Here is a 27,841-nt window from a genome sequence, read left to right as displayed (position 1 = left end):
CATGTTGAACCTTTTCAACACCTTATCCAAGTAGATACTCTGACTAAGTCCAATTAGTCTTCTACTCCTTTCTCTTAATATCCTTATCCCTAGGATATAGGTAGCCTCCCCTAGGTCCTTCATAGCAAAGCACTTCCCAAGCCAGGACTTAACCTCCTGCAAGGTTGGGATGTCATTTCCTATGAGTAGTATGTCATCCACATACAGTACCAAGAAGCTAACTATACTCCCACTAGCTCTGACATACACGCAAGACTCATCTTCGCTTCTCAAGAAGCCAAACTCTTTTACCTTCTCATCAAAACAAAGATTCCAGCTACGAGATGCTTGTTTTAATCCATAAATGGATTTCTCAAGCTTGCATACTCTATTAGGGTACTCTGCATTGACAAAACCCTCTGGCTGATTCATGTACACATCCTCAGCCAACTTACCATTAAGGAAAGCGGTTTTGACATCCATTTGCCATATTTCATAATCATGAAATGCTGCAATGGCTAACATAACCCTAATAGACTTAATCTTGGCCACCGGCGAGAAGGTTTCATCATAATCAACACCTTGAGTTTGAGTAAAACCCTTCGCAACCAGTCAAGCCTTATAAGTATGCACTTTTCCTTCCATGTCTGTCTTCTTTTTGAAGATCCATTTGCACCCGACTGTTTTACGGCCTGGTACATTGTCAACCAAGTTCCAAACTTGATTGTCATACATGGAGTGTATCTCGCTGTCCATAGCCTCCTTCCATTTAGCAGACTCCGGGCCTGCCATGGCTTCCTTAACACTGCTAGGTTCATCCAAATTTACTAGTGTACTATCACTAATAAACGTATCACCTTCCGTAGTAATATGAAAACCATAATAAAACGAAGGTGTGTTCCTAACCCGTGTGGAACGTCTCGGAGGTACAGACTCGTCAGTTGGATCAACAGGAGTTTCTTCCTCAGGTTGATTGCTAGTGTCTGAGGTTCCTTCACCAATTGATTCTTGAGTTTCTTCAAGATCAATCTGCCTCCCACTGTCTCCTTGGCTTATAAATTCTTTCTCGCGAAAGATCCCTCTTCGTGCTACAAAGACCACATTCTCACTGGGTCTGTAGAAAAGGTAACCGAAGGATTTCTGTGGGTAGCCGATGAAAATACACCTTTCACTTCGGGGTTCAAGCTTATCATAAGTTTCACGCCTCACGAAGGCTTCGCAACCCCAAATTTTGATGTGGTCCAAATTGGGAACCTTCCCAGTCCACATCTCATGAGGTGTTTTGGTAACCTTCTTTGTAGGGACTAGATTAAGGATATGGGCGGCAGTCTCTAAGGCATACCCCCAAAAAGAGATTGGTAACGAAACTCGACTCATCATAGAGCGAACCATGTCCAACAAGGTACGATTACGCCTCTCAGCTACACCATTCAGCTGTGGTGTCCTGGGAGGAGTCAATTGTGAGACAATCCCACACTCCTTAAGATAGTCAAGGAACTCGGTACTAAGATACTCACCACCTCGATCGGATCGAAGCATCTTAATGTTCCTGCCCAATTGATTTTCTACTTCCTGCTTGAATTCCTTAAACCTTTCAAAGGTTTCGGACTTATGTTTGATTAAGTAGACATACCCATATCTACTAAAATCATCAATAAAAGTCACATAATACCGATTAGCGTCCCTTGTGGCGGTTTTGAATGGCCCACATACATCAGTATGTATTAGGTCCAACAAACCTTCACCCCTCTCACAAGTTCCAGTGAAGGGTGATTTTGTCATTTTTCCAAGTAGACAAGATTCACAACTATCATCTGATTTGAGGTCAAATGATTCCAAGACTCCACTCTTTTGGAGTTGGCCTATGCGTTTCTTGTTTACATGTCCAAGACGACAATGCCACAATGATGCTTTATCTAGGCTAGTAGAAGAATCAACATACAACACATTATTTCCTAAGTTGTCTACAATCGACACAGTTTCATACACACCATCACAAGGTAATGCTTTAAAATAAAACACATTATTAAAGAAAGCATTAATACCACCACATTCATTATCAAACGAAAAGGTAAAACCTTGTTTGTACAAAGCATGAAAAGAAATAATATTCCTCGCCATTTCAGACGAGTACACACATTTATTCAAATCTAATTTTAACCCATTATTAAGCAACAAAGTATAAACTCCAATCTTGGTAACAGGTGAAGCCTTCCTATTCCCCATGATTAAGTTTATCTTCCCGTGCTCCACATCCTCACTTCTTCTTAGGCCCTGCAAATCAGAACATATGTGAATACCACATCCTGTATCAAGCACCCAAGAGTTAGAATATGTTGAGTAATTAGACAATATAGTGTAAATACCTGCATAGGTGGGTTTCACTTTCCCATCCTTTAGATCCTGCAAGTACTTAGGGCAGTTTCGCTTCCAGTGTGCCTTTTCATGGCAATAAAAGCATTCAGCATCCTTGGGAATGGCAGAAGGAGTGACAGAACCGTTCTTAGTCTTTGATGAGGAGCCTTCAAGAGACTTTCCCTTGGTACCCTTCGAAGGGTGCTTCCTCTTTTTCCCTTTGCCTTGCCCAATAGCTAAAACAGGGGTAGAAGTTGGAGTAGGAGTAGTAGAGGTAACAACCGCTTTACCCTTAAGACCGGTTTCAGCGGTCTTCAAGAGTCCTTGAAGCTTGCTGAGGGTAACTTCCTCCTTGTTCATATGATATGTCATTCGAAAATGATCATAACAAGAAGGCAAGGAGTGCAAAATGATGTCAATTGCTAACTCCTTGGGGATGTTAACATTCAGCTTCAGCAAACGGTCCACATACCTTTGCATCTTCTGCATGTGGCTCGTGACGGATTCACCGTCCTTCATGCGGGTAGTTATTATGGAGGAGATTATTTCATACCGCTCCTGACGAGCACTCTGATAGTACCTTTCCATCAGGTCTTGGTGCATCTCAAAAGGGTAGAAATCTTCATACGACTTTTGGAGCTCGGCTGTCATCGTGGCCATCATGATACATGCCACCTTAGTAGCATCTCTCTCATGAGTCCTGAATTCAGCGATCTCCTCAGGAGTAGCAGTAGACTCATCAAGTTCTTTTAACTCCTTATCGAGGACATATTCCTTGTCCTCGTAACGAGTAACCATCCTGATGTTCCTAATCCAATCCATGAAGTTGGAACCATCAAAGATGACCCTCCCACAAAGATTCATGAGAGAGAAAGAACCAGTTGGGTTAGAGCCTGAAGCATTAGTGTTGGAAGACATCTGGAAGAAGAAAGTAAGTTTAGATTAGATATTTAGGATCCTTAATAAGACACCCAAATGTAATATTAAGGCTAGGATCCAATCACAATATATTACACTTAGAAGAGGGATGCCGTAATCTAAGTAATAATATATTTGAAAGGTAGGTGAATGACGATTCACCAATTTCCACCATGAAAACGAAATGATTTATTAGGTTTAATTGGATTTGAAATTCCTAGATTCTTTTGAGATTCATTGAACTTTTCAATGGCATGTTTCAATCTCGATTGTGCCCTTCAAGTTTTGTGACTGGGATGCCGAGGATCACAAAACAAGGTGTGAATAACCATGCTAATTCACTTGGTACTCCTAATATTATCACCTAATCAATGTGCCGGTTAACCACACACGCTCCATTGATCTATGACAAACATTAAGTTACCCTTCGTGATCCTTACTAGTCCTAGTTAGTGTGCCGGTTAACCACACACGCTCCACCAACGACTTGGTAAGGTACAAAGTGTGAATTCCATGGATTAGCACCATGTTCACATTTTCCTAAAATAACTAAGATTGGGAATTAAAAGAGTTTAGTTACTTTATAATATTCATTATACTTTTAATGAGGATTTAAAGTCATTGTTCTACCCGTTCGGCTAACGACCCTCCACCGATCAAGCAAGCGGTGGGTGAGAGTATACACCCATTAAGTCGCCATTTTATAGGCAACAACCTTATACCCACCTTATAGACCGGCTTCGTGAATGAGGCCTACTAACGGTAAAACGACTTATTCTTATACATATATATAATAATTAACCATTAATGTTATAAATAGTATAATGGTTGAATTTTAACTATTAAAACTCTAAGGTTTGGAATTAAAGTTTATTAAAGTGTGTGAAACTTTACAAATTCCAAAACTTGAGGGCAAGTTTTGTAACTCTGCAAAACTCTTCATTTCATAACTTATGAATTAAAGGTTCATAAAAATGAAGACTCTTCATTTTCATGTAACTTATGTGTTTTAAGTGTGTGTTAAATAAAAGTGACCTTTGGTAATCCATAACTTGAGGACAAATTATGGACTCCATTAAAACACATAAATGATAAAGAATTAATTCTAAATAATTCAGCAAATAATTCCTATCATTTTCTAAATTCATAAGAACATGAACATAATCATCAAAAATTCAAGAATTATATGAACACATAAAATCATGGATTTTTGATATATGCTATTGTAAATGGATTAGAACAACCATTACACCAACTAAAATAAGTTTTATAACACCAAAACAGTTTAGGGTAATGTTTCTAGTCCATTTCCAGCAGCAAAAGTCGAGAATCTGCACTCTTTCGATCCTACTCGTCGAGTGCATGAACTGACTCGTCGAGTAGGTTGAAGTTTGCCTTGGACTCGTCGAGTCCCCCCAATGGACTCGGCGATTCCACCATGCAGACAGCAACGATTTCGACTTTTTTCACTATTTTGCATCAAGTATCAAACAAGCAAGCCTAGGCTCTGATACCACTGTTGGGTTTTGAGCAATCTAACACTTCCTAAGTGTGCATGCAACCCTAATAAACCTTGGATCTATGTTTGTCTAAATACATGCAAAATAATAATTTTCCAAGGTTTATAACCTATCTAACATGGCATGGGGAACATTTCAACATAAAAGAGTTAGAAGAGATTACATACCTTTTGATGAGTTGGATTCTTAGGAGTTTGAGGGCCAAGCACCAATAGTGTGAATGCCTCAAATGGAATCACAAACACCACAAACTCTTGGAAAACTTTGATGAGAGTATACACCTTGTATAAATCGGCCACACACATGCACACACACACTAGATCACTAGTTTTCTCTTAGGCTCCATTTCATGCTCCATAAGCATGCTTATATAGTGTGCATGGTTAGGGTGAAACCCTAATAACCCATGTCTTTTCCTTTTCCAAGGATCCATGGGTTAAAAGCTCCATGGATCATCCATGGACTTCCACATAAGCCTAGCCCATTAACAAATGAGTATTAGCCCACACTATATAAAACAAATAGCCCATAATTTAATTAGTATTCCTTTTAATCTCTAAATTAATCCATAATTAATTTAAGACTAAAACTAATTAAATAACGTAACTTCATATTAATATATTATAACTCATAATATATTAATAAACATATGTGTATAACTCTCATAAAATTATCCATAATAGTTTGGATGAGATGCAACCCAAATGGACCATGCCGGTCGGGTCAAGTATATACCAAATAAGTTATGGACTTAGACACCTTATCCAACAACGTGTCCACTGAGCAGGCATGTATGAGCCGCTACCTGAGCATTTTGAGACGGGATATTCGGGAGTTCGCCGCGAACTCCTCGTATCGGACATTTGTTGAGCTTCAGGAAAATGCCCGGAAGAGGGAGATTGAGCTTGAGACACAGGCCAGGGAGGAGGCGGAGTCTCTGGGGAGGGATCGGCGGCCAGCACAGTCCCAGTCGGCAGCCAAGCGGGCCAAGCCCGCTGATCCCAAACCCGGGAGCCAGAAGGGCCGCACTTGCGGGAAGTGCGGCAAGGGTCACGATGGAGTCTGTCAAGCAGGATCTTGCTACAAATGTGGCAAGGAGGGGCATATGGCCAAGGGCTGCCCTAAGGGGTTTGCAGTGTGTTTTCACTGCAACCAGACCGGACACCGGAAGGCGGAGTGTCCGCTGCTGCGCGGAGCATCTCAGGGATCTGCTCCTGCCACCATCAGAGCTACAGAGAGTTGGCCCGTGAAGGCCGAGGCACCGAGAGCTCGAGGGAGAGCCTTTCAGCTGACTGCGGAAGAGGTCCGCGCTGCACCTGACGTTGTGGCTGGTACGTTTTCTTCTATATATTTATTTTGGTGTTGAGATATTATGCTTATACTATGTTATGCATAGGTACCTTCCTTGTGAACTCTGTGCCTGCTTTAGTGTTATTTAACTCAGGTGCGAGTCGGTCTTTTGTATCTTTGGCATTTAGTCAGCATATCAGTGTTAGTCGTGAGGCATTGAGTCGGCCTCTGCGGGTTTCCATAGCTGCCGACAGAGTGATTTGTGCCACGGAGGTCCTCCGAGGATGTGTGTTAGAGATTTTTGGGGTTGATTTTCCGATCGATCTGGTTCCTATTGCGATGGGTGATGTCTGTGTCATAGTGGGGATGGACTGGTTGAGTCGATTCGGCGCGGTTATCGACTACGAGCGTCAGCTGGTGACCATACGAGATCCTAGTGGGGGAGTTCTTTCGGTATACGGCAAGGGTACACGTTATGGATCAACCTTTTGTTCGGCCGCTAGGGCGAGGCAGTGTTTACAGCAGGGCTGTAAGGGTTTTGTGGCGTATGTGATTGATACGCGAGTGATCTCCGAGAGACCGAGTTCAGTGGATGAAGTTCCGGTGGTGCGTGAGTTTCCAGATGTTTTTCCCGAAGAATTACCGGGTGTGCCTCCCGTGAGGCAAGTGGAGTTCAGTATTGATTTGGTTCCCGGATCCGCGCCTATCGTTAAGGTGCCTTATCATCTTGCACCTCCAGAGATGCAAGAGTTATCCTCGCAGCTTCAGGAACTGCTGGGGAAGGGGTTTATTCGGCCGAGTAGCTCGCCGTGGGGAGCACCCATTCTGTTTGTGAAGAAGAAGGACGGCTCACATCGAATGTGTATTGATTACCGAGAATTGAATAAGCTGACGGTCAAGAACCGTTACCCGTTGCCGAGGATCGACGATTTATTCGATCAGTTACAGGGAGCATCTTGGTTCTCCAAGATCGATTTGAGGTCGGGCTATCATCAGGTGAGAGTGCGGGACGAGGACGTCCAGAAGACAACATTTATGACGCGTTATGGGCATTATGAGTTTTTGGTGATGCCTTTTGGGCTCACCAATGCCCCGGCTATGTTCATGGACCTCATGAAAAGGGTATGCAGGCCGATGTTGGATCGGTCGGTGATTGTATTCATCGATGATATTCTAGTATATTCGAGATCTAAAGAGCAGCATGAGGAGCATTTGAGGGAAGTTCTTGGGGTTTTGAGATCGGAGAAACTTTATGCAAAGTTTTCCAAGTGCGATTTCTGGTTGCGGGAGGTCCAGTTTCTGGGGCACCTCGTTAATCAGAAAGGGATATTGGTCGATCCAGCCAAGGTTGATGCGGTGATGAGTTGGGAGGTGCCAAAGTCACCCTCTGAGATCAGGAGCTTCCTTGGGTTGGCAGGGTACTATCAAGGATTTCTCCAAGATCGCAGTGCCACTCACCAGATTTATCAAGGATTTCTCCAAGATCGCAGTGCCACTCACCAGATTGACCCGGAAGGGTGTTACATTTTTATGGGGTCCCGAGCAGCAGACCTCCTTTGAGACGCTTCGCCAAAGGTTGTGCGAAGCTCCGGTATTAGCTCTTCCGGAAGGGATGGAAGATTTTGTGGTATTTTGTGATGCATCGATTTTAGGGCTGGGAGCGGTGCTGATGCAGAAGGGACATGTGATAGCATATGCATCGAGGCAGTTGAAGCCTCATGAGACGAGATATCCCACACGTGATTTAGAGTTGGGGGCAGTGGTGTTCGCCCTCAAGATTTGGCGACACTACTTGTATGGGGTTCGTTGTACGATATACACGGACCATAAGAGCTTGAAGTACTTGATGGATCAGCCTAACCTAAATATGCGGCAGAGGAGGTGGTTAGATGTGGTCAAGGATTATGATTGTGAGATCCTGTACCACCCGGGCAAGGCTAATGTGGTAGCCGACGCGTTGAGCCGCAGGGCGGAGAGTACTCCACTGCGAAATGTATGTTTGAGATTGACCGTGATAGCTCCAGTTCTGGACGCCATTCGTGGGGCACAGGCCAAGGCTGTGCATCCGGAGATGCAGAAGAGAGAACGGGTCGTTGGTTTGGTTTCAGAGTTCGTTTCGGATAGTCGATGGATTATGACTTTTCAGGGCCGGATTTGGGTACCGTTTGTGGGCGGTACGCGTACTACATTGATGGAGGAAGCTCATAGATCAAAATTTTCGATCCATCCCGGGGCTACGAAAATGTATTTGGATTTGAGGAAAGAGTATTGGTGGCCTTGTATGAAGAGGGACGTCGCATGGTTTGTCGAGAGGTGTTTGACCTGTCGAAGGGTTAAGGCCGAGCACCAGAGACCACATGGCAAGTTGCAGCCATTGGAGGTTCCCGAGTGGAAGTGGGAACAGATCACTATGGATTTCATCACCAAATTCTCGAGGACTGCCAGAGGAGTTGATGCAATTTGGGTGATTGTGGATAGGTTGACGAAGAGCGCTCACTTTCTTGCCATCAGTGAGAGTTCTTCAGCGGAGAAGTTGGAGGAGGTTTATGTGAGAGAAGTGGTATCTCGGCATGGGATGCCGATCTCGATTGTTTTGGACCGTGATGTGCGCTACACTTCCCGATTCTGGAAGAAATTTCATGAGGAGTTGGGTACTAAACTGCATTTTAGTATCGCATATCATCCCCAGAAAGACGGCCAGAGTGAGCGGACAATTCAGACGCTTGAGGACATGCTTCGAGCATGTGTATTGGATTTTGGGGGTAGCTGGGATACGTATTTACCCTTGGCAGAGTTTTCATACAATAACAGCCATCATTCGAGCATCGGTATGCCGCCCTCTGAGCTGTTGTATGGTAGGAGGTGTCGGACTCCCATTTGTTGGGGTGAGGTTGGGCAGAGAGTGATGGGCAGTACAGAGATCGTGATTCAGATGACTGAGCAGATACAGCGGGTCAGACAGAGGTTATTGACCGCCCAAAGCCGACAAAAGAGTTATGCGGACAGGCGCCGGTTCGAGCTTGAATTTTAGGTCGGCGACTTCGTTCTCCTGATGGTTTCTCCTTGGAAAGGAGTGATTCGGTTCAGGAAGAGGGGCAAGTTGGGGTCCCGATTTATAGGTCCATTTTGTGTGATTGCGAGGATAGGCTGGGTAGCCTATCGGTTGGAGTTGCCAGCAGAGTTGGGACAGATTCACGACACTTTTCATGTGTCGCAGTTGAGGAAGTGTATAGCCGATGAATCGGCAGTGGTTCCGTTAGAGGATATTCAGGTGGATGCAAGCCTGAATTATGCTGAGAGACCAGTGGCCATCCGGGATCGTAAGATCAAGGTTCTGAGAAACAAGGAGGTACCTCTGGTGTTGGTTCAGTGGCAACACCGGAGGGGATCAGAGATGACCTGGAAGCCAGAGCGTATGATGCAGGAGCAGCATCCGGAGCTGTTTTTAGAGCGAGACTTCGAGGGCGAAGTCTAGTCCTAGTGGGGGAGAGTTGTAACAGCCGGATTTCTCAGGTATCTTGTATATTTGTATTTTTGGTGATTTGAGAGGGGACTCGGCGAGTTGGAGCTCAGACTCGCCGAGTAGGGACGCGGATTTGGACGCGGGATCGCGCCTGGACTCGGCGAGTCCAGGATATGGACTCGGCGAGTCAGCGCTGTGTAATGAAACCCTAATTTCTCGGGTTTGAGACCTATTGGCCTAATAGCCGTCATTTGTGCTCACCAGTCCCTTGAGTGAAACCCTAATCAAGTGTGAGCATTTGGAGCTAAGTAGGAGGCCATTATTGATCTTGGAGGTGTCATTGTTGCAAGGAAGGAGAAGAGCTAGCCAAGGGAAAGCAAGAGGAGCCACTTCTGTGGGTTTGGAGTCCAGAGCATCACTATTGTGGTAATAAATTCGAGGTATCTTCTTCCTTGTTGTTGTTTATCTAGATTTAGGGTTTGTTGAACCCTTTTATGGCAAGATCTAGTGTCCTCTTGGTCCCTTATGAGGTTTGAACCATAGATCTGGACCCTTAGAGGTCCAGAGTGTCCCTTTACCCAAGCTTTTTGGGAATCAATGGAGGCTTTGGATTGGAATCCTCATGCCTTAGGTCAAAACTCCATTTATGAGCCATGGGGTGTGTTATGGGCACCAAGATAGGAGCTTTACGTGATGAATCAGTCTAGGGAGGCCAGATCTATAGATTGTGGAAGCAGATCTGACCTTAGAAGCAAGTTGGAGTGGTTGCATGGCATGGACTCGCCGAGTCTGTTCATCAGACTCGGCGAGTAGTTTGAAGATTGCCTTGGGATTTCTCAGTAAGTGGTCCAATTGAGTCATGGGTAGACTCAGTGAGTCAGGGTGAGGTGGAAAGGGATGACGAGTGGACTGAGTCAAACTGGGACTCGCCGAGTTGTTCTTGAGACTCGGCAAGTCGAGTCGGGGTGGCCCCACGATTCTTTCAGGTGAAACTCGTCGAGTAAAGGGGGGATACTCGCCGTGTAGTAAGGGGATTTCAGAGGGTTGGTGAAAACGTCTAGACTCGCCGAGTCGCCGTAGCACTCGCCGAGTCCAGTCAAAGTTGACTGTTGACCGTTGACCAGAGTTGACCTGTGTTGACTTCTTAGGGCTAGTCAACCTTAGAGATATAAAGTGTTAATTAGAGACATATAATGTTATAGGAGGATTAGAGCTCGGAGGATCGAGCACGAGGGATTTCCAGGATTCGTGAGATACCGAGATACGCGAGGTGAGTCTTCTCACTATACTATTACCTTGAGTAGGTAACCAGAGTTATGTGATAGAGTATTTGTATGCTATGTATGTTATGTGTTGTACTGCATTATTTCTATGTGATTTATGTGGTGCATGTTTATCAGAGCTAGAACCTGAGGGTTCACAGAGTTTGGGTGCACGGACCCACAGAGTTATAGCCTCGAGTGGCTAATATGTGTTATATGTGGTATTTTGGGGAACTCACTAAGCTTTGTGCTTACAGTGTTTGATGTTATTGTTTCAGGTACTAGTGATGACCGCGGGAAGGCGCCGGCTTGATCCGTACACACACACTCAGAGTTTTTACATTGTGATCTTGGGATTTTGTATTGACCTATATTGGATAATTAATATGGTTGTTTGATGAATATTAATCGAATTATGTTTTATAAGAAAATTGAAAATTTTATTTTGAAATTTACGGTGTTACAATAATGGTTTGATTGGAGTATGATGGTTAGATTATCCATTGTCTGAATGTTTTTTGCTTTGTGCTTTGTGGAACTTTTAGTAATGTGAGTTAGCTACTAAGTGAATATGCTAAGTCACATGGGACACATGCCGAATAATCTCATAGTGATGGACTTGACCCTATTACGCAGCTCTTGTTTGAGTCCAACCATTCTAGGGATCGGTATTTTACTCGAAGGATTATCTGATCTCTATTGCATGTGGCTATATTCATGAGGTAGCTAGTTGACATTACTGGGGATTTTTTAGCAGTTGAGGACTGGTTGAGTTCGGGAACCTAGGAAAGCATAGGATACGCTGCAGTAGGTTAGTAATACGGTTTAGTGAGTTTTGGGGAAGTGAATTAGAGGATTCGGTAGGATTGCTGAGGAAAGTATGGAAAGGTGTGGAAGGTAGTATTGGGCCTGTACTACTGAAAGCACAGGACCATACTTGAATCGGTGAGAGTCTTGGAGAATCTGAGGAACTTCGGGGAGGAGTTTGTGACCCGGTTTGGGGACAAAAGATGTTCCAGCTATTACAGCTCAACCATTGGCAAGTGAGCTAGTGAGCGTGGTAGGGTGTCAGACCCTGAAGGATATTACTTCTAAGAGTTTGCAGATGCGAGATCAATTTGGAGCCTTTAGGAAGAGAGGGTTGTGCCAGGTGCATATAGTATAAGGTGTTGGGAACAGACACATGACTTCTGATCATCGGGTGAAAGGCCACTATGGCCTGAGTCAGTGCAACATGTACGGGAAAGTACACAAGGGAGTTTGTCGCTCCAAGGGTTTAGGCTGCTACAGGTGTGACAGGGTTGATCATGTCAGCAGAGATTGCTCTCAGGGGGTAAGCCCAATATGTTTTCACTGCGGATAGGTAGGCCACAATAAGGTCGACTGTCCGAGGAGGAAGTGGAGGAGAAGTGAAGGCTTCTGCTTTGGCTATTTTGCAAATCTCGGATGATCGAAGTATCTTTGGAGGAGGTGATCAGGGATCCTTCAGATGATTGCAGATTTGTTATTTTTTGCTAATTCAAGGTGGATACCAAGAATTGTACCACTTTGGAATTTTGATTGAGCTTAGACAAGTCAGATCTTGGGTCGGTTCTCTACTACTGTCTGGGTTATCAAGGATTTTCATATGTTAATCTGCATGCTGAAGAGTCCTTGATGAACCTATAGAGGGACATATCTTGTGGAGTGGCTTCCATGTGTATGGTTATCATTCTCGATCTTTATCAGGATCTGTGCAAGAGTATTATCTAGAGGGTATTAGGTCAGGGTTAGAACGATGGCTCTCCAGTGAATTTAGAGTTCAATGGTTCTATCATTTGTTCGGGTATGATTGACAATTGTCTATGGAAGAACTTTGGAGTTCAAGGCACTACCGTTGCTAGGAAAGGATTGGTAGCATTTGCTAGCAGTCAAATGGTATGGAAAGTGTTGTAAGACTACGGGGGTATCCATAGCATTCACTAGCAGTGAGTTAGCATGGAAAGTGTTGTAAGACTATGGGGATAGCCGTAGCATTCATTAATGGTCAGATAGTGATAGAATGTTGTAAATTTGCGGGTGTAGTTGTAGCATTCATGAGGTTAGCAAATAGTGATAGAGTGTCGTGAGACTACGGGTGTAGTAGTGAGGATATGAAAATCCACAGATTGGATTTTGGAATTACCTAGATGGATTAGATCTAGTAGAGCCAGTGATAAGACTATAGGAGCTCCACTATATTTATGGTATCAGGGAAGCAATAGACCGTATAGGGGTCATTTGTGATATAAGGCTACCATTAGTCATCTAGAAATCACTTTTATCCTTGGATTTGGATGTCAGGGTCCGATGTATGGACCCGATCAGTTAGATCAGAAGATTGTTAGAGCCTCAATGGCATGATAACTGATGGAAGCTGGTTCTAGAGAAGGATTCATGTAGAAGTCATTTGAGATGACTAAGTGGGAGTCATTTGGCTCCGCAACTGGACCGAAAGCCAGTATTTCAGATAACTGGTGAATAAATTGAGACCATGTAAGTCTCGATAGTTTTTGTAAATCATACATGTGGCAACATGCTATTTCAGGCAGTTCAGTGCTTCGGGCAATTTCACCGTTTGGGCAGTATTAGTATTTGTGTTTTAGGTTACAAGTTCGGATGGAATAACAGATTGCTTGGGTTATGCAAAATGACCTGCAAGGATAATTAGGTTAGCGGTTTCAGATTTCTAATGGGATCTGCAGGTTATCAGAAGTTGAGTAGTTGGTTGAGGAATAAATGGATTGGATTCAACGATAATGATTCAGTATGAGTGGTCTATCAGGGATTCAGACCATCGCGAGACAGCAGATTTCGGACGAAGTAGATGTGATCTTGTTGTGAGGAATTCGTTTACCTGCGGATCTTAGGGCTTTGCGAAGATTTGTCTCGAGTGCCTTGGGAAGGCTAAGGTGTACCCAGGATTCTGACAATGTTACTTGAGTGATTTTGCGCGTAAGGAATGGTAAGGAATGATTTCGAGGACGAAATCTAATTTAAGTGGGGGAGAGTTATAACACCCTATTTATTAAATAAATAAATAAATAAATGTATAGTAGCCCTAAAATCAAAAATTATATAGCAAGGTCTTGATTTCGAGGAGTTAACTATGACAATTTTAGAAGTCGGGGGTTAAAAGTGTAAGTTTCGGATTGGTTTCATAAATATTTATGAAGGAAGGGACCACTTGGTAACTTCTGGGACTTCATTTGAAGAGATTTTGGAGGCTAAAGGGGCTGTTTGGTAAATTAGAGATCGAATTTCAGAGGAATTACGGAAACAGGCGTGTAATTTGTAAATTATATACCTAAATTGCAATGGATTTTAATGATGAGTGTTTAAATAGTAAATTTTCGGCTAAGATTGAAAGAAAAAGGGAAGCGAGGGGCTAAACTTGTCATTATATAAGTAAGTTTGGGGGATCGGGGTATATAACCCGTCACCCCTCCCGCTTCAAACCCTAACCCTAAAGAGAGATAGCCACCACCCTTATGCCTCCCTCACCGGTGCCACCTCTCCACCCTTGTCTCTCCACCGTCCCCTCCATAGTTGCCGCAGCGAACCGCTGTATCATCCTTGCTGACGACAACCAAGTTAGCGATGAAGTTTCGTGACGATCACCACATCTCTTCTCTATTTCTTTCTGCCGGCATTGCTTCATTTCACGGTGTTCGCTTCTCAGTCACAAGCACCGCCGTTGTATGTGTAACACCCGTAGATCCGGGCTACTCAATTTAGAGATAATAAGGGTCGAAACGACTTTTCGAAAAAAGATTATTTATAATAAAAAAAATCTTAACCAAGTTGTAGAATATGTCTCAAGGGTTCCGTACCATATAAAGAACACCGAAATCCGAGTTATAATGAAGAAGTTATGGCCCGTCAAAGTTTTTCAGCAAAACCGGCACGACACCGGGAGACGTAAATAGTGAATTTAAGATAGAAGAATTTTTAGCCTTAGGGATCAAATGAAAGGCTTAGAATACGTCTCCACCTACGCGTGGATATAAATAACGTCAAAAACGGAGTTCGTATGCAAAAGTTATGGCATTCCGAAGATTTAGCTTTTAAAAACCCTAAACTAGCCAATTCACGACGTGATAATTATGACGCTCACAAAATTCTGTCATAATTGGGAATCTAGAAGCTGCGAGAGGATAAGATCCAATTCACGACGTGAGCTTTATGACACTCACGACGTGAGGTGTCATTGCCACCATCCGAAGCTAGGGACGCAAATGTCAATTCTACGGAGTGAATCATGAGATTAACGACGTGAGTGTCATAAAACCTTACTATAAATAGCATGCGAGCCATTCCGAAAATCTCACACCTTTCTTCATTTCTTCTCTCTAAACTTTCTCTCTCTAAGGGTTTTAACCCTCCACTAAGCCTAGGTGATCCCCTAGCACCTTAAGGAAGCCCCGAGGCTCCTGGAGTCCCGAGAAAAAGAGTCTTTCGGTTTCGAAACGCTGCTCCAAATAAAGCTTGGTTTTCTTTAAAATCCGTTGTTTTATCGAAGGAAAATTGTTTTGAAAGTATCGAAGCGCTGTCTGAGTGCTGATTCACCACCTACTCAAGTGAGTGCATAGTTACTTTCATCATACACATAGATATGAAGTATTTTACATAAATTACGTGCTATGTGTGCATATTATCTGAATACTTGTTGTCTATGCTGGATGAATGATTTTATACATGTTTTAAATGATTTAAACTGTATATTTATTTTATATCTACAAATATCTTGGGATAAAACATGGGTAGATGAAATAGTTGGTGTGTGATGAAATAAAATAATGAGAGATAGGTGATGATGAATCGGTGATGTAGGATACTACAACCTTGTCCGACAATTTGAAGATGTAGTCATCTACCAGAGTATAGATGGCGACCACAGACTATTCTAGATAACCCCGTGGAAACACTAGCAGGCTCATAACATGTAGGTGATGAATTATGAGTTCAAGCGATGTTGTAACTACGTATTCATGCGATGATACTCTAACCCCTTACTGTGAATTACGAGTTCAGGCGATGTTGTAACTACGTACTCATGCGATGATACCCTAACCCTTGTTGGGCACGTATTGAGGGAGTAATCGCTGAATCAATACTGTCTATGTGATGTAGGTGATGATCCTTAGGGAGAGTCCTTAGGAACAAACATATAAGGAAATGCGATGTAAGGAGATGAGAGGAAAATATGATGTAGGAGACGACCCTTAGGATAAATCCTTAGGGAAGGTACTTAGGAATAAAGAAGATAATGGGGATGGGTAATTGGGTTAATTGTTTGTTGATTAAACATAATAATTATATTATTGTAGGTTGAAAACCCTATGTACTCACCAGGTTTCCCAACCTGACCCACTCAATTTACTTGTATCACAGGTGACGATGTGAACTTACATTACACTGAGAGATTAAGGAAATATTGATCACTAGTGTAAATGAATGTAAGTTCTATTTATGCATATGTTTTTGTATTGACGATGACATCCCAAATGTTTTGAAATGAATAAAAATACATTTCTTCGGAAATGCTTTGATAATGAAATTATCATGTTTTTCTGGGAACAAATTCCGCAACGTTTTTTATTAAAAGAGATACTCTGATTTTTTTTATAAAGCATAAATAATAATCGGTCTTTTCTGGCCGTGAAAATGGGGATGTCACAGTATGGCTCGGTTTTGTTACTCGACTTGCTGCTCCAGCCGTTGCACACTACCGCTATCTCGTGCCCCCGCTGCTTCTTCTATTTCATGTTCGTGGGTTCTCCAGTTGCCGCCTCCCTCCGAAGGTGAGGTTGCTGCTGTTGGGATTTGAGCATTCTAACACTCCTATGGTGTACATGCAACCCTAAATACCTTGGATCTATGTTTGCTCTAATATACATGCAAATACTAATATTCCAAGGTAATAACCTATCTAGCATACAATCATAGATACTTGGGTAATAATATAGATATAATACATACCTCTTGTAGTGTAGCTTGACTCCATGGGGCTTGAGTGCCTAATGCCTCAAATGTGACACCTCAAATGGCTCACACAACATCAAATGCTCTTGGAATAACTTAAAGAGAAATCCACACTTCATGAAATTGGCTAGCCCTTCTTTTACACACACTAGTGGCCAATTTTGGTGAATAATATGATGCTTATATAGTGTGTTACAAATAGGGTTACACCATTTAAACCCTAATTGTCATGACCTTTCATTTCCATGACCCATGGGTTATGTAACCTCCATGGAGCATCCTATGGGTTTAACCCAACTTGATTATCCTTGGAGCTTTGGCCCACTATATAAGTTATGGATGATTTACACAATCAACCCATATATTTAATTAGTCTTCTTTTGGTCACATAATTAATTCTAAATTAATTCTTGATCAATACTAATTAAATATTATTATTCTTATTATTAATATATTAGAACTTATAATATATTAATAACCATAAGTGTCTTATTTCTCTCATTTAGTCTATCCAAGTGCATGATGCCATGCAACCCAAATGGACCATGCCGGGTCGGGTCAAGTACATACCTAATATAGTTATGGACTTAGACATTAATCCAACAGCTGCAATGTGGGAATATGAGTCCTTCGTGTGGGTGTTAGTCTCAACCCATGTCTCGTATGAGGATGTGTTTAGATGGGCGGAAGACGCAATCAGCCACCATGGCAGCCAACCATGTTGGCTGTTGCCCATGATTACTCCTTCTGCCGCCACCAACCACTGTAGAGGGGTGGTGGTATGTGTGCTTTGTGTGTGTGAGTGTTTTTGTATGGGTTTTGTAGGTATAATCTTGTATGTATGAGTTTTTGGCCTAAAAAACATCACCACCACTATGTGCCACCGCCGGCAACCACTAGGGTGGTTGTGTGTGCGTGTTTTCATTTGTGTGTGTGTGTGCTATTTGGGATTGTGTTTTGTATACTGTAATCGTGTCGGAATAAAAATAAAAAAACTCAAAACCACCACCGTGAGGTGGTAGGTGCCACCACCAACTGTCGTGTTGGGTGGCGGTGTGCTTTTTGCTTGTGTGTAGTTGCTTTTTGGATGCTTGGACAAAAATGGACTAGAAAACCTAACCACCACCGTTGACCACCACTACCCGAGGTAGTAGTGGGTGGTGCCCGACTAGTCTAACCCTAATGGGCCTACTGAAACCCTAATGGGACTAATGAATCCTAATGGATCTAAGGACTTAACTTTTGGGCCTATCGGTCTATGATAGGGTTGGAAACCCAAATTAGGGTTTAGAAAACCCTAATTTTGGAATCATGGGCTTGGACTTATCGGAACCCACACTTGGGCCATTGGAATGGAATTGTGAATTACACCAAATATCACCATATGACTTATCTAGTAGAGTGATGGACTTAATATATTAAGTCCTTAATGGGTTAAGTGATAAACACTTAACCGTCATCATTATTTTATGTGAAAACCCTAATTTCACTTGGGCCTTAAGTTGGGCCTTTATATTGGGCTTTGGTGATTGAGCTATTAATGGGCCATCCAAAAACAACCAAATGAACTAGAATAATTTAATGGACTTTAGGGCAAAGTCCATGTTAAGGTTTGGGCCCAATTTGGAAAATTGGGCCATAGATGAGCCATAATTTGGGCCTTTATGATTATGAGATATTGGGCCATTAGAAATGCCAAATGTTTGGACTGGACTAAATGGTTGGCCCTTAAGATAGACCATGTAAGGTTTTGACCCAATTAGGAAAATTAGGCCATATGTTGGGCTTGGTTCATAGTTTGACTTTTGGCCCTTGTATTGGGCCTTGAGTTTGAATCAAGATAGGATGGGGGTAAAGTAGCCTTTTACCCCAAGCATGGACTTATGGATATATGTTAGACCCAATTACTGACTGGGTGTTATTTTGATGATTGACAATTCGAGAACATGTCATCCAGCAGCTAGTGTTTTTTCTACGGAACTTCATTAATGTGCTGTGAGTTACCTTCCAGTAGAAGTGGGTCTAAGGCCACAATGTCGGCCCACTAGTAGGAGATATTTATTATATGATTGTCTTTTTGATAATTGTCTAGTTTTCCACTATCTGATATGCTTGATGTGCTAGGATGCTCTATTATATATATATATATATATATATATATATATATATATATATATATATGTGTGTGTGTTAGTAGTAGTAGGGTGAAATAGTCCCCGTATACCGGTTGAAAGATACCGAAGGGGTAGTCAGAACCCATGCATGCCTAGCAGTACGTTCTGTTATGTTATTATGTGGTAGTGGTAGGGTGTGAAATAGTCCCCGGTTACCAGTTGTAAGATACCGAAGGGGAGGTTAGCTCCCGGTTACCGGTTGAAAGATACCGAAGGGGAGATCAGCTCCCGGTTATCGGTCGAAAGATACCGGATGGGTAGGTCGGGCACCCAGATATGCCTGACAATATATTTATGTATGTTATGCTATTTTATTATGTGGTAGTGATAGGGTGAAGCAGTCCTCAGATACTGGTTGAAAGATACTGAAGGGGTAGGCCATCACCCGGATACGTTTGGAAGTATGTGTGTTGTATTGTATGTGGTATAATGGGGGAACTTACTAAGCTTCGTGCTTACGGTTTTCAGTTTTGGTTTCAGGTATTTCTTTTTCAAAGGAAAGGAGTCGGCTCGATCGCAACGCATCACACGATGTTTTCCGAACATGAGATCTTTGGGATAACACTCTGATATTGTTTTATGTATCATGTTTTGATTATTGACACTTTGGTTTTGACACAATGTGTTATTATGGATATTTTCTAATACTGTTGGTTTTATAGTAACTTAATTAAAACGAAATTTTTGGTCTTGAATTTTGGGATGTAACATATACTGTCGGGATTGTAGCTAGCAATCACAGGTGGGGTAGTCGTGGCCCCGTATAGATCTAAACTTAATTTCCTATCTCTCGCAAGATTAAAGATTATAGGTATTGGGGATATGCCAAATTTAATCAAGGCTTTCGGATGAATAACCAACTCACAAACGCATTAAACCTAGGTTTTTATCTTTTATCTTTTAATATATTATCTTTATTATAATTACCTATAACACCCTGTTTAGTATATAAATAGATAGACAAATTTTATATGAATAGTAACCTTAAAATCCATAATTGTAGTTGGGTGTTGGTTTTCAGGAGCCAAATGTTATAATTCGGATTATTCGGGGGTTAAAGTATAAATTCTTAGATTTACTTTGTAAAGAGTTTTAGAAGACAGGGAGTGTTTGGTATCATTTGGACTTAATATGAAAGGATTTATGGAAGCGGGGGCTAAAGAGTAAATTCTGGACCTAAGTTGAAAAGGGTTTGTAATGGAGGGGCCATTTGGTAATATAAGGACTTCAATTGAAAATAATTTGTAGAGGGAGGGGCTGCATGGTAGTTATTGGGACGTAAGTTGAAGGGTTTTTGGATGACTGGGGTTAAAAAGGTAAAGTATGGACTGAGTTTTAAATAAAAGGGGCAAGGCTGGACTATTTTCATCATTATGGAAAATTGTTTAAGGGGACCGGGTATATAAACACGTCACCCGTCCGAAACCCTAACCCTAAGATGGAGCTACAGCCGCCACTCTCATTTCTTTGGCCTCCGGTACTGCACCACCACCTCCGTTGAGGTCGCCAACCACCGAAGCCACCACTGTTTCACTCATTCCGATCAGTCAAGCCGTCGAGCGTCATCCTTTCTAGCAAGAACAAGTCGACGACATGGATGATGGGTGCTTCCGCCACTTACCTTCCTTCCTTCCTTCCTTCTTCTTCTGCCTTCTTCCTCCATCCACAAACGCCTCACGATAGCCTTCGGTGCTACTCTGACCACCTTTCGCCATCTGTTAGTGTGTCGTCACCACCGTATGGCACGTTTATATTTCTTCGGTCACAGTTGCTATCCCAAAGGGCTATCGGTTTGTGTGTATTCTGCTCTCGTGTGTGGACATGATTGTTGGGCAGAGGATCAAGAGAAACCGCTGCCACCACCGTGAGGAGGTCGCACACCCCCATTGTCGCCTCTCCGTGATACTATCGTCACCAAACGCCACCATGAGGGTGGATGTGTTCCTGTTCCGAGCAAAGCCAGTGTGTGGGTGCGTTTTCTGCTATAGTGGGTGTGGTGTGTGTGGTTTGTTTGGCCGAAAAACCGAAAACAGCCACCACCACCACCGTGAGGTGGTGGCTACCGCCATGTACCATCGTCGGCCCACCAGTAGGTGATTATGTTAGAGATGACTATCATTGTAATGATTTTCTGGTTTGCCACTATCTGATATGTTTTATGTGCTAGGATGCTATGATATATGTGATAATAGTAGTAGGGGTGAAATAGTCCTCAGATATCGGTTGAAAGATACCAAAGGGGTAGACAGTACCCATGCATGCCTAGCAGTATGTTTATGATATGTTATTATGTGGTTGTAATAAGGGGTGAAATAGTCCCCGTAACCGGTTGAAATAAACCGGAGGGTAGTTCGGGCACCCAAATATGCCTGACAATATGTTATGCTATGTTATTATGTTGTAGTGGTAGTGGGTGAAATAGTCCCTGTAACCGGTTGAAATAAACCAAAGGGTAGGTCGGGTACCTAGATATGCCTGGAAAGGTAGGTCGAGCACCTAGATATGCTAGACATGGGTAAGTCATGCACCCCGGTATGCCTAAAAAGGGTAGGTTGAGCACCCAGATATGCTCAGCAGGGTAGGTCGAGCACCCATATATGCCTGGCTGTATGTTTATTGTATGGTATGTGGTATGATGGGATAACTCACTAAGCTTCGTGCTTACGGTTTTCAGTTTTGGTTTCAGGTACTTTGTTTTCAAAGGAATGGAGTCAGCTCGATCGCAACGCATCACACTATGTTTTCCACACATGAGATCTTTGAGATTACACTCTGATATTGTTTTATGATAACATGTTTTGATTATTGACATTTTGGTTTTGACATGGGATGTACATTACCCCTATATATATATATATATATATATATATATATATATATATATATATATATATATATATATATATATATGTAACGACCCAAAAATCACGACCAAAAATTTCTTTAAAAGCATTACTAGAATCATATTTATAAAAACTGTATCATAAGTCATAACATAAATTCTCGAGTATTAATTCAAAGTATAATATCATTATCAGAGTCGAACATTCCCAGGCTAACTGACTACGGTGTGTGCACTGCAATCTCCCCGAGCTCCTCTTTTGAAAACTGGGTACCTGAAACCAAAACTGAAAACCGTAAGCACGAAGCTTAGTGAGCTCCCCCAATCTAACACATACCATGCAAAAACATATAAAGCACATACTGGGCCTTGCCCACTGCATCGGACCAATGTCCGGACTAACTGGGGCCTTGCCCCCTACATCGGACCGAAGTCCGGAAACTGACTGGGACCTTGTCCCCTGCATCGGACCGAAGTCCGGACTAACTAGGGCCTTGCCCCCTGCATCGGACCGAAGTCCGGAGACTGTCTGGGACCTTGTCCCCTGCATCGGACCGAAGTCCGGGCTAACTGGGGCCTTGCCCCCTACATCGGACCGAAGTCCGGAGACTGACTGGACCTTGTCCCCTGCATCGGACCGAAGTCCGGGCTAACTGGCTGAACATAGCATAGCATAACATATCAACTAGCATGAACACATATACTGCATACTACATCGGGCCGTAGCCCGGAACACATAACACATAACACATAAAACATAGCACATAAATCCTGTCTGAGCCACGAAGGCATCAAACATGCTAACTACTGCATCGGAAACTACTGCTAACTGGACGGGCCGGCATTATGGCCTTAGACCCATCTCTACTGGAAGGAAACTCACCTGAGACTGCTGAACCCTACTGATAAATCTCTGGCTGCTACTCTACAATCCCCTGATCCGCTGCTCCTCCAGCTCTCCGAGCTATCAATATACATATAACACTTAGTCTGACAGTCAACTAAGTCAACTCTGGTCAAAGTCAACCTTCCAGGTCAACCCTACTCGCCGAGTCTTCCTAAAGACTCGCCGAGTTCATAAACTCAGGGTCTTTCTTATTCGCGACCCGACTCGCCGAGTCAGTCCATGACTCGCCGAGTCCTAAACAATCTTCAACCAACTCGCCAAGTTGCTCATCCAACTCGCCGAGTCCATGCCTAACTTCATCCGACTCGACGAGTTGTTCATCCTACTCGTCGAGTTCCTCCTCATCTTCAAGCTACTCGCCGAGTCCACTCGAAGGACTCGCCGAGTCCAGTCAGTTCTACATACATGCAGAGGACCTTTGAGTCATGCATGGACTCCAAACTGTAGATCCACTCTTTTAAGGTCTATTCCTTACGTAAAGTTGCAAACTTTACGTGTAGAGAAGGAGATCTAGGCAAGATACGCCATTTACTAGGGTGTAAGGCCAAGGGACTTCAAAATCGACACAATGGCTGATACTTTATGCTTCTCCAGGCCCTAAAACACTTGAATCTGAAGTAGCAACTCCAGATCCGGCTTCTAACCCAAAATAATGACATTATGGCAAAAGAGCCCCAACAACCACACATAGATCTAGGTGCAAAAAGGGTCCAGGAACTAGTTTATTACCTCCAAGTGCTCAAAATGAACTCACAATCCCAGATCTATAGCTCCTTCTTGCTCCTCCAAGTTCCTTCTTCCTTTTCCAAGCTTTAAAGCACCTTCCAAGGCTCAACTAGGAGATATGATGGCTAGGGTTTGATATCCAGGGCTTAAGAGGCAGTAAGGAACCCTGGGAAGAAGATTAAGACATTTATATAGGCCCCAAGTCCCGAATTTAGGGTTTTCCACGCACAGACCAGACTCGCCGAGTCCCCCTGGTCGACTCGCCGAGTCGGTCACTTACTCCCCGACCCGGATCCCGCTCGGACTCGCCGAGTCCCCCTTAGACTCGCCGAGTCGACCCCTAAACTTAGGGTTTTCTTTCCTTTCTTGGTCTTCGAAACTTTGGGTGTTACAATATATATATATATATATATATATATATATATATATATATATATATATATATATATATATATATATATATAAATTGTCATATATATACCTTAATTATGGTTATTTTAACACAATATTTGGGCAACGTAACAACTATGTACAGTGCATATCCTAAATCTTGTCTACCATAACTCCTAGATACTAAGGTGTCCTATGGATTTGGTAATTATAACATCTAGGTAATACCTACTCCTAGATTATCAGAAATTACATCCTTTAGACACGGATCATAGCTTAAATCTAGGCACAATATCTACAATTATACTATCCTAAGGCGTCTAGCTTATTATAAATAGCTTAATATTTATAAAATCATTTGTTAAGTATTTATTCCCTCTAAAAAACATTTTAAAATGGTAAATAGGGGTTGTGAAGTCACTCTAATAGCATAACAAGAAACGCTTAAACCGTTGCAACAAGAGTTTCTTGCCATCGAGAGGGTATTGAAGTATATATGTATGTATGTGTGTGTGTGTGTGTGTGTATATATATATATATATATATATATATAGAGAGAGAGAGAGTTTGGAGGTTGGTTTGAGATGAAAAAACAAGAAGCAAGAACCTCTATTTATAGTGATGGTGCGCGTCAGACACTCTTTGTGCGGTGTTCACCTGCTTTGTGGCCCATCCAAATCTTGTGACGTGTCACTCTTCTGGTGGTCCACGTTTCCAAATCACCAACGAGTCCGGAGGTCAGATGTGTGCGATGGGCATGGCGCGCACGTTGATGCACACCCTTAAATCCTTTTTAAAATTTCATATTTTCTTCATATGAACTTTGGTTCTTACCCTCTTTATATATTTGTGTAGCTCTTTCCTAGAACTACAATTTTTGTGACATCCTGATGATGAGGTACTTCTACATTTGACCCTATGATTGAATTATATTCCATTTTGGTCCCTAAGTGTAAGAAAGAGTGCAAAAGGGCCCATAATGGCATTATGAAAATATTGGGATTGAGGAGTACATTGTGCATACGTGTGTACGCTAAGCGTACTATGGCGCACCTTCGAACATTGGGCATACCCTTCATACACAGGGCTTAAATGGAAAGCATCCAAACCCTAATTTTAGGGTTTGGAACATATTTAAGCATCCTTATGGACTCATATCCTCTTCTTATCTAGCCTCCTTCTGTGATTTCGACCCTCAAGCAACCCTAGAGCAAGAGAGAGAAAATTTTGAGCCTTTAAGTGTGTTTTGGAGTGGTTTTGAAGAAAGAAGAAGGTGGTGAGAAGATGTTGGAGTTGGGTACACTTCGAATCTAGGATTTCTACTTGGTTTGCAACATCTTGAAGGTATAAAGCTTGCATCTTTACAACTCCATCTTGTAGATCTAGGTTTTTCTCTTTTAAGTCACCTTTTGGTCCCAATATGATGATTCATGAACATAGCATGTTCTTGACCCATTTGGCTTTCCTTTTAGACCCTTGGAAGGATATTGAGTCATAAAAATGGGCTCTAAATGGTTGGTTTTTCTTCATGCATCATTTAGAAGGTCTTAATGGATTAAGAAGTTGAGTTAAGCACTTAATCAACATGCAAACTCATAAAGTTGGAAACTTTCTCTCTTGAGGGTACTTTAGCTATGGATCTGAAAAAAAAGGACATAAGTGCTTAAGCCATTAAGCACTTAATGAATTTTTAGGACTTCTGGGAGTACGCCTCACGTAACTGGAGTATGCTTTACGTACGAGGTCAACCACCCCGATTGTGGTCATCCTGCGAGTACACCCATCGTACCTTTAGAGTACGCCCCCTGTACTCACTCTTTGGTGACTCGACTAAGTTGACTTAGCTGGTTTGACTTTGACTTTGACCAAGTTTGAATTTAGGGCATTTTGGGTAAGGATTTTGATCGTGATTGGTCAATTAGTTAGATATGTGTTGGTTAGAGCTGAAATTCGGAGTCGAGACCTCATCATCTTTTGTCCAGTTTGTGAGGTAAGTTTTTCTCACTTTACTTTCAGGTCGAAGGCACCAAGGCTGGCCCATTGGATTAGATATCCTTTTATGTGATAGTATTTTATCGTGATGTAGTGATATCTTAGATCGGTATCATGGTATATAGGATGATGTTATTCTTAGTGATATGTAAGATCTACCTGATTGTATGTTGACTTGTTATATGTATGTTTATCTGTTATATGTATGTTGAAATGGTATGTGTGGTTTGGTTGAGGAGAACCAATGTAGACTGAAGGGCAAGAGACCTACGGCGTCCCAGATAGGCTGAAGGCCTGGTGAGCCGTTCCAGTCATGCTAAAGGTTCTGTGAGCGTTCCAGATAGTCATTAGGCTGTTCCACTCCGGTTGAAGGCTCTGTATGCATGTTGTTTATCATTACGTTTATGTGGTGGTACTTTGAGGGAACTCACAAAGAGTTGGCTTATAGTTTTGGGTTATGTTTAGGTACTTCGAATGACCGCATGAAGGCAAAGGCATGCCTATACACATCCTCTTATTTATGACTTATGATTTTGGGAGACACTGATGTTTAGGAAAATGTTTTGAACATATGATTTGTAAACATTTTACGATTTTGGATTGATTTTAAAAGTTTAAATTTGTTGGGAACTTTATGGATGCTACAAGTTGGTATCAGATCCTTGACTTGATTGAATTAGAGGAACACTCATGTGAATCCAGTCTCAAACTAGAAGGAAAAAGGTTTTAAAAATGATTTTCAAATTATTTTCAAAATAATCAAAGATGATGTGATGTGTATGATCAGTCGGAGCCAGTAAGTAGACCCCAAATTACCGCACTGCTATTTGATATTGTGATATGTTAGAACAACATCCTAGTGATAGGCTAGGGATCTTCAGGAATTACATGATAGAATTGCCTGATTGTATGATGCCTAATAGCCTAGGGTTCTTTTTTATATGAAATTGATATCATTACTATAGTTGCTTAGTGTATACATTAGAAATGTACATAACTAAGACTTTATAGTCTGAGAATGTTTGATTTAGCCTTATTTCATGTTCTTGTTTGATGAAGGGATTAGGGTAGAATCACGTATTCGACTGTCTGTAGGATCCAATTTTATGCATGATTAGCATACATGAGTGCTGCAGGGTTGGTGGAAGTTTCATGGGTGAGTTGTGTGGGGTCAACCGGATAGTTTCGTAATGTTTAGCCTTCCTCTAGGAAGTAAGGATAAAGTGTATACGTATGCTAGTGTGTATTGTTAGGATTGTTGTGATGATCCCCTTATACAAATACGAGTAGGTGTGGAAGGTATTATGGGCCCGTACTACAGGAAGCACAGGACCCATACGTATAACATGGAATTCACAACCCCTAGGGATGTTTTGGGAGTTGATTCCCCTGGTATGATATGCATTTTATAGGATATCTCCCTGCTTTATTTTCAGTATGGTGATAACAAGACGATTTGAGGCAGGATCCGGATCAGGATTTGGAGATCGTGGCCAGGATAGGCCAGCTTTGACTTGGGAGCGGGGTAAGGAGATCATGCAGGAGTAGGTTGTTTCCCTCTTCCGGGCGCAATTACCAGAGATGTTTGGGTCTATTAAGACTGTTATGGTGGATTTCTTTGACAAGCGTGACGTTGCACTTTCTAATGTTGTTGGTGCTGCAGCCACCGTAACCGTTGGTGCTGCTGGGATTGGTATTGCGAGGGCCTTCCAGTATCGAGACTTCAACAGTCTGAATACCCTAAGATTTGATGGAGTTTAGGATCCGATCATAGCCATGAGGTTGTTGTCTGACATCGAGGGATGTTTATTTACTTGCTCTTGTCTAGCTGACCAGAAGGTTAACTGTGCTCTGAACCTTATATGGTTCGGAGCAAAGGATTGATGGAGACTTGTTACTATCTCATATTCTCTTGAGCAGAGGGTTGCTGTCACTTGGGAGCAGTTCTCGGAGATGTTCTATTCTAGATGTGCTCTGTTGGTGGAGCGTGATAGGTTGGCCCAGGAGTACTTGGATTTGA

This window comes from Lactuca saligna, chromosome 7, assembly GCF_052625555.1.
Source record: "Lactuca saligna cultivar CGN05327 chromosome 7, ASM5262555v1, whole genome shotgun sequence".
In the NCBI taxonomy this organism is placed as follows: domain Eukaryota; kingdom Viridiplantae; phylum Streptophyta; class Magnoliopsida; order Asterales; family Asteraceae; genus Lactuca; species Lactuca saligna.
Note: the sequence above shows the minus strand (reverse complement) of the source record.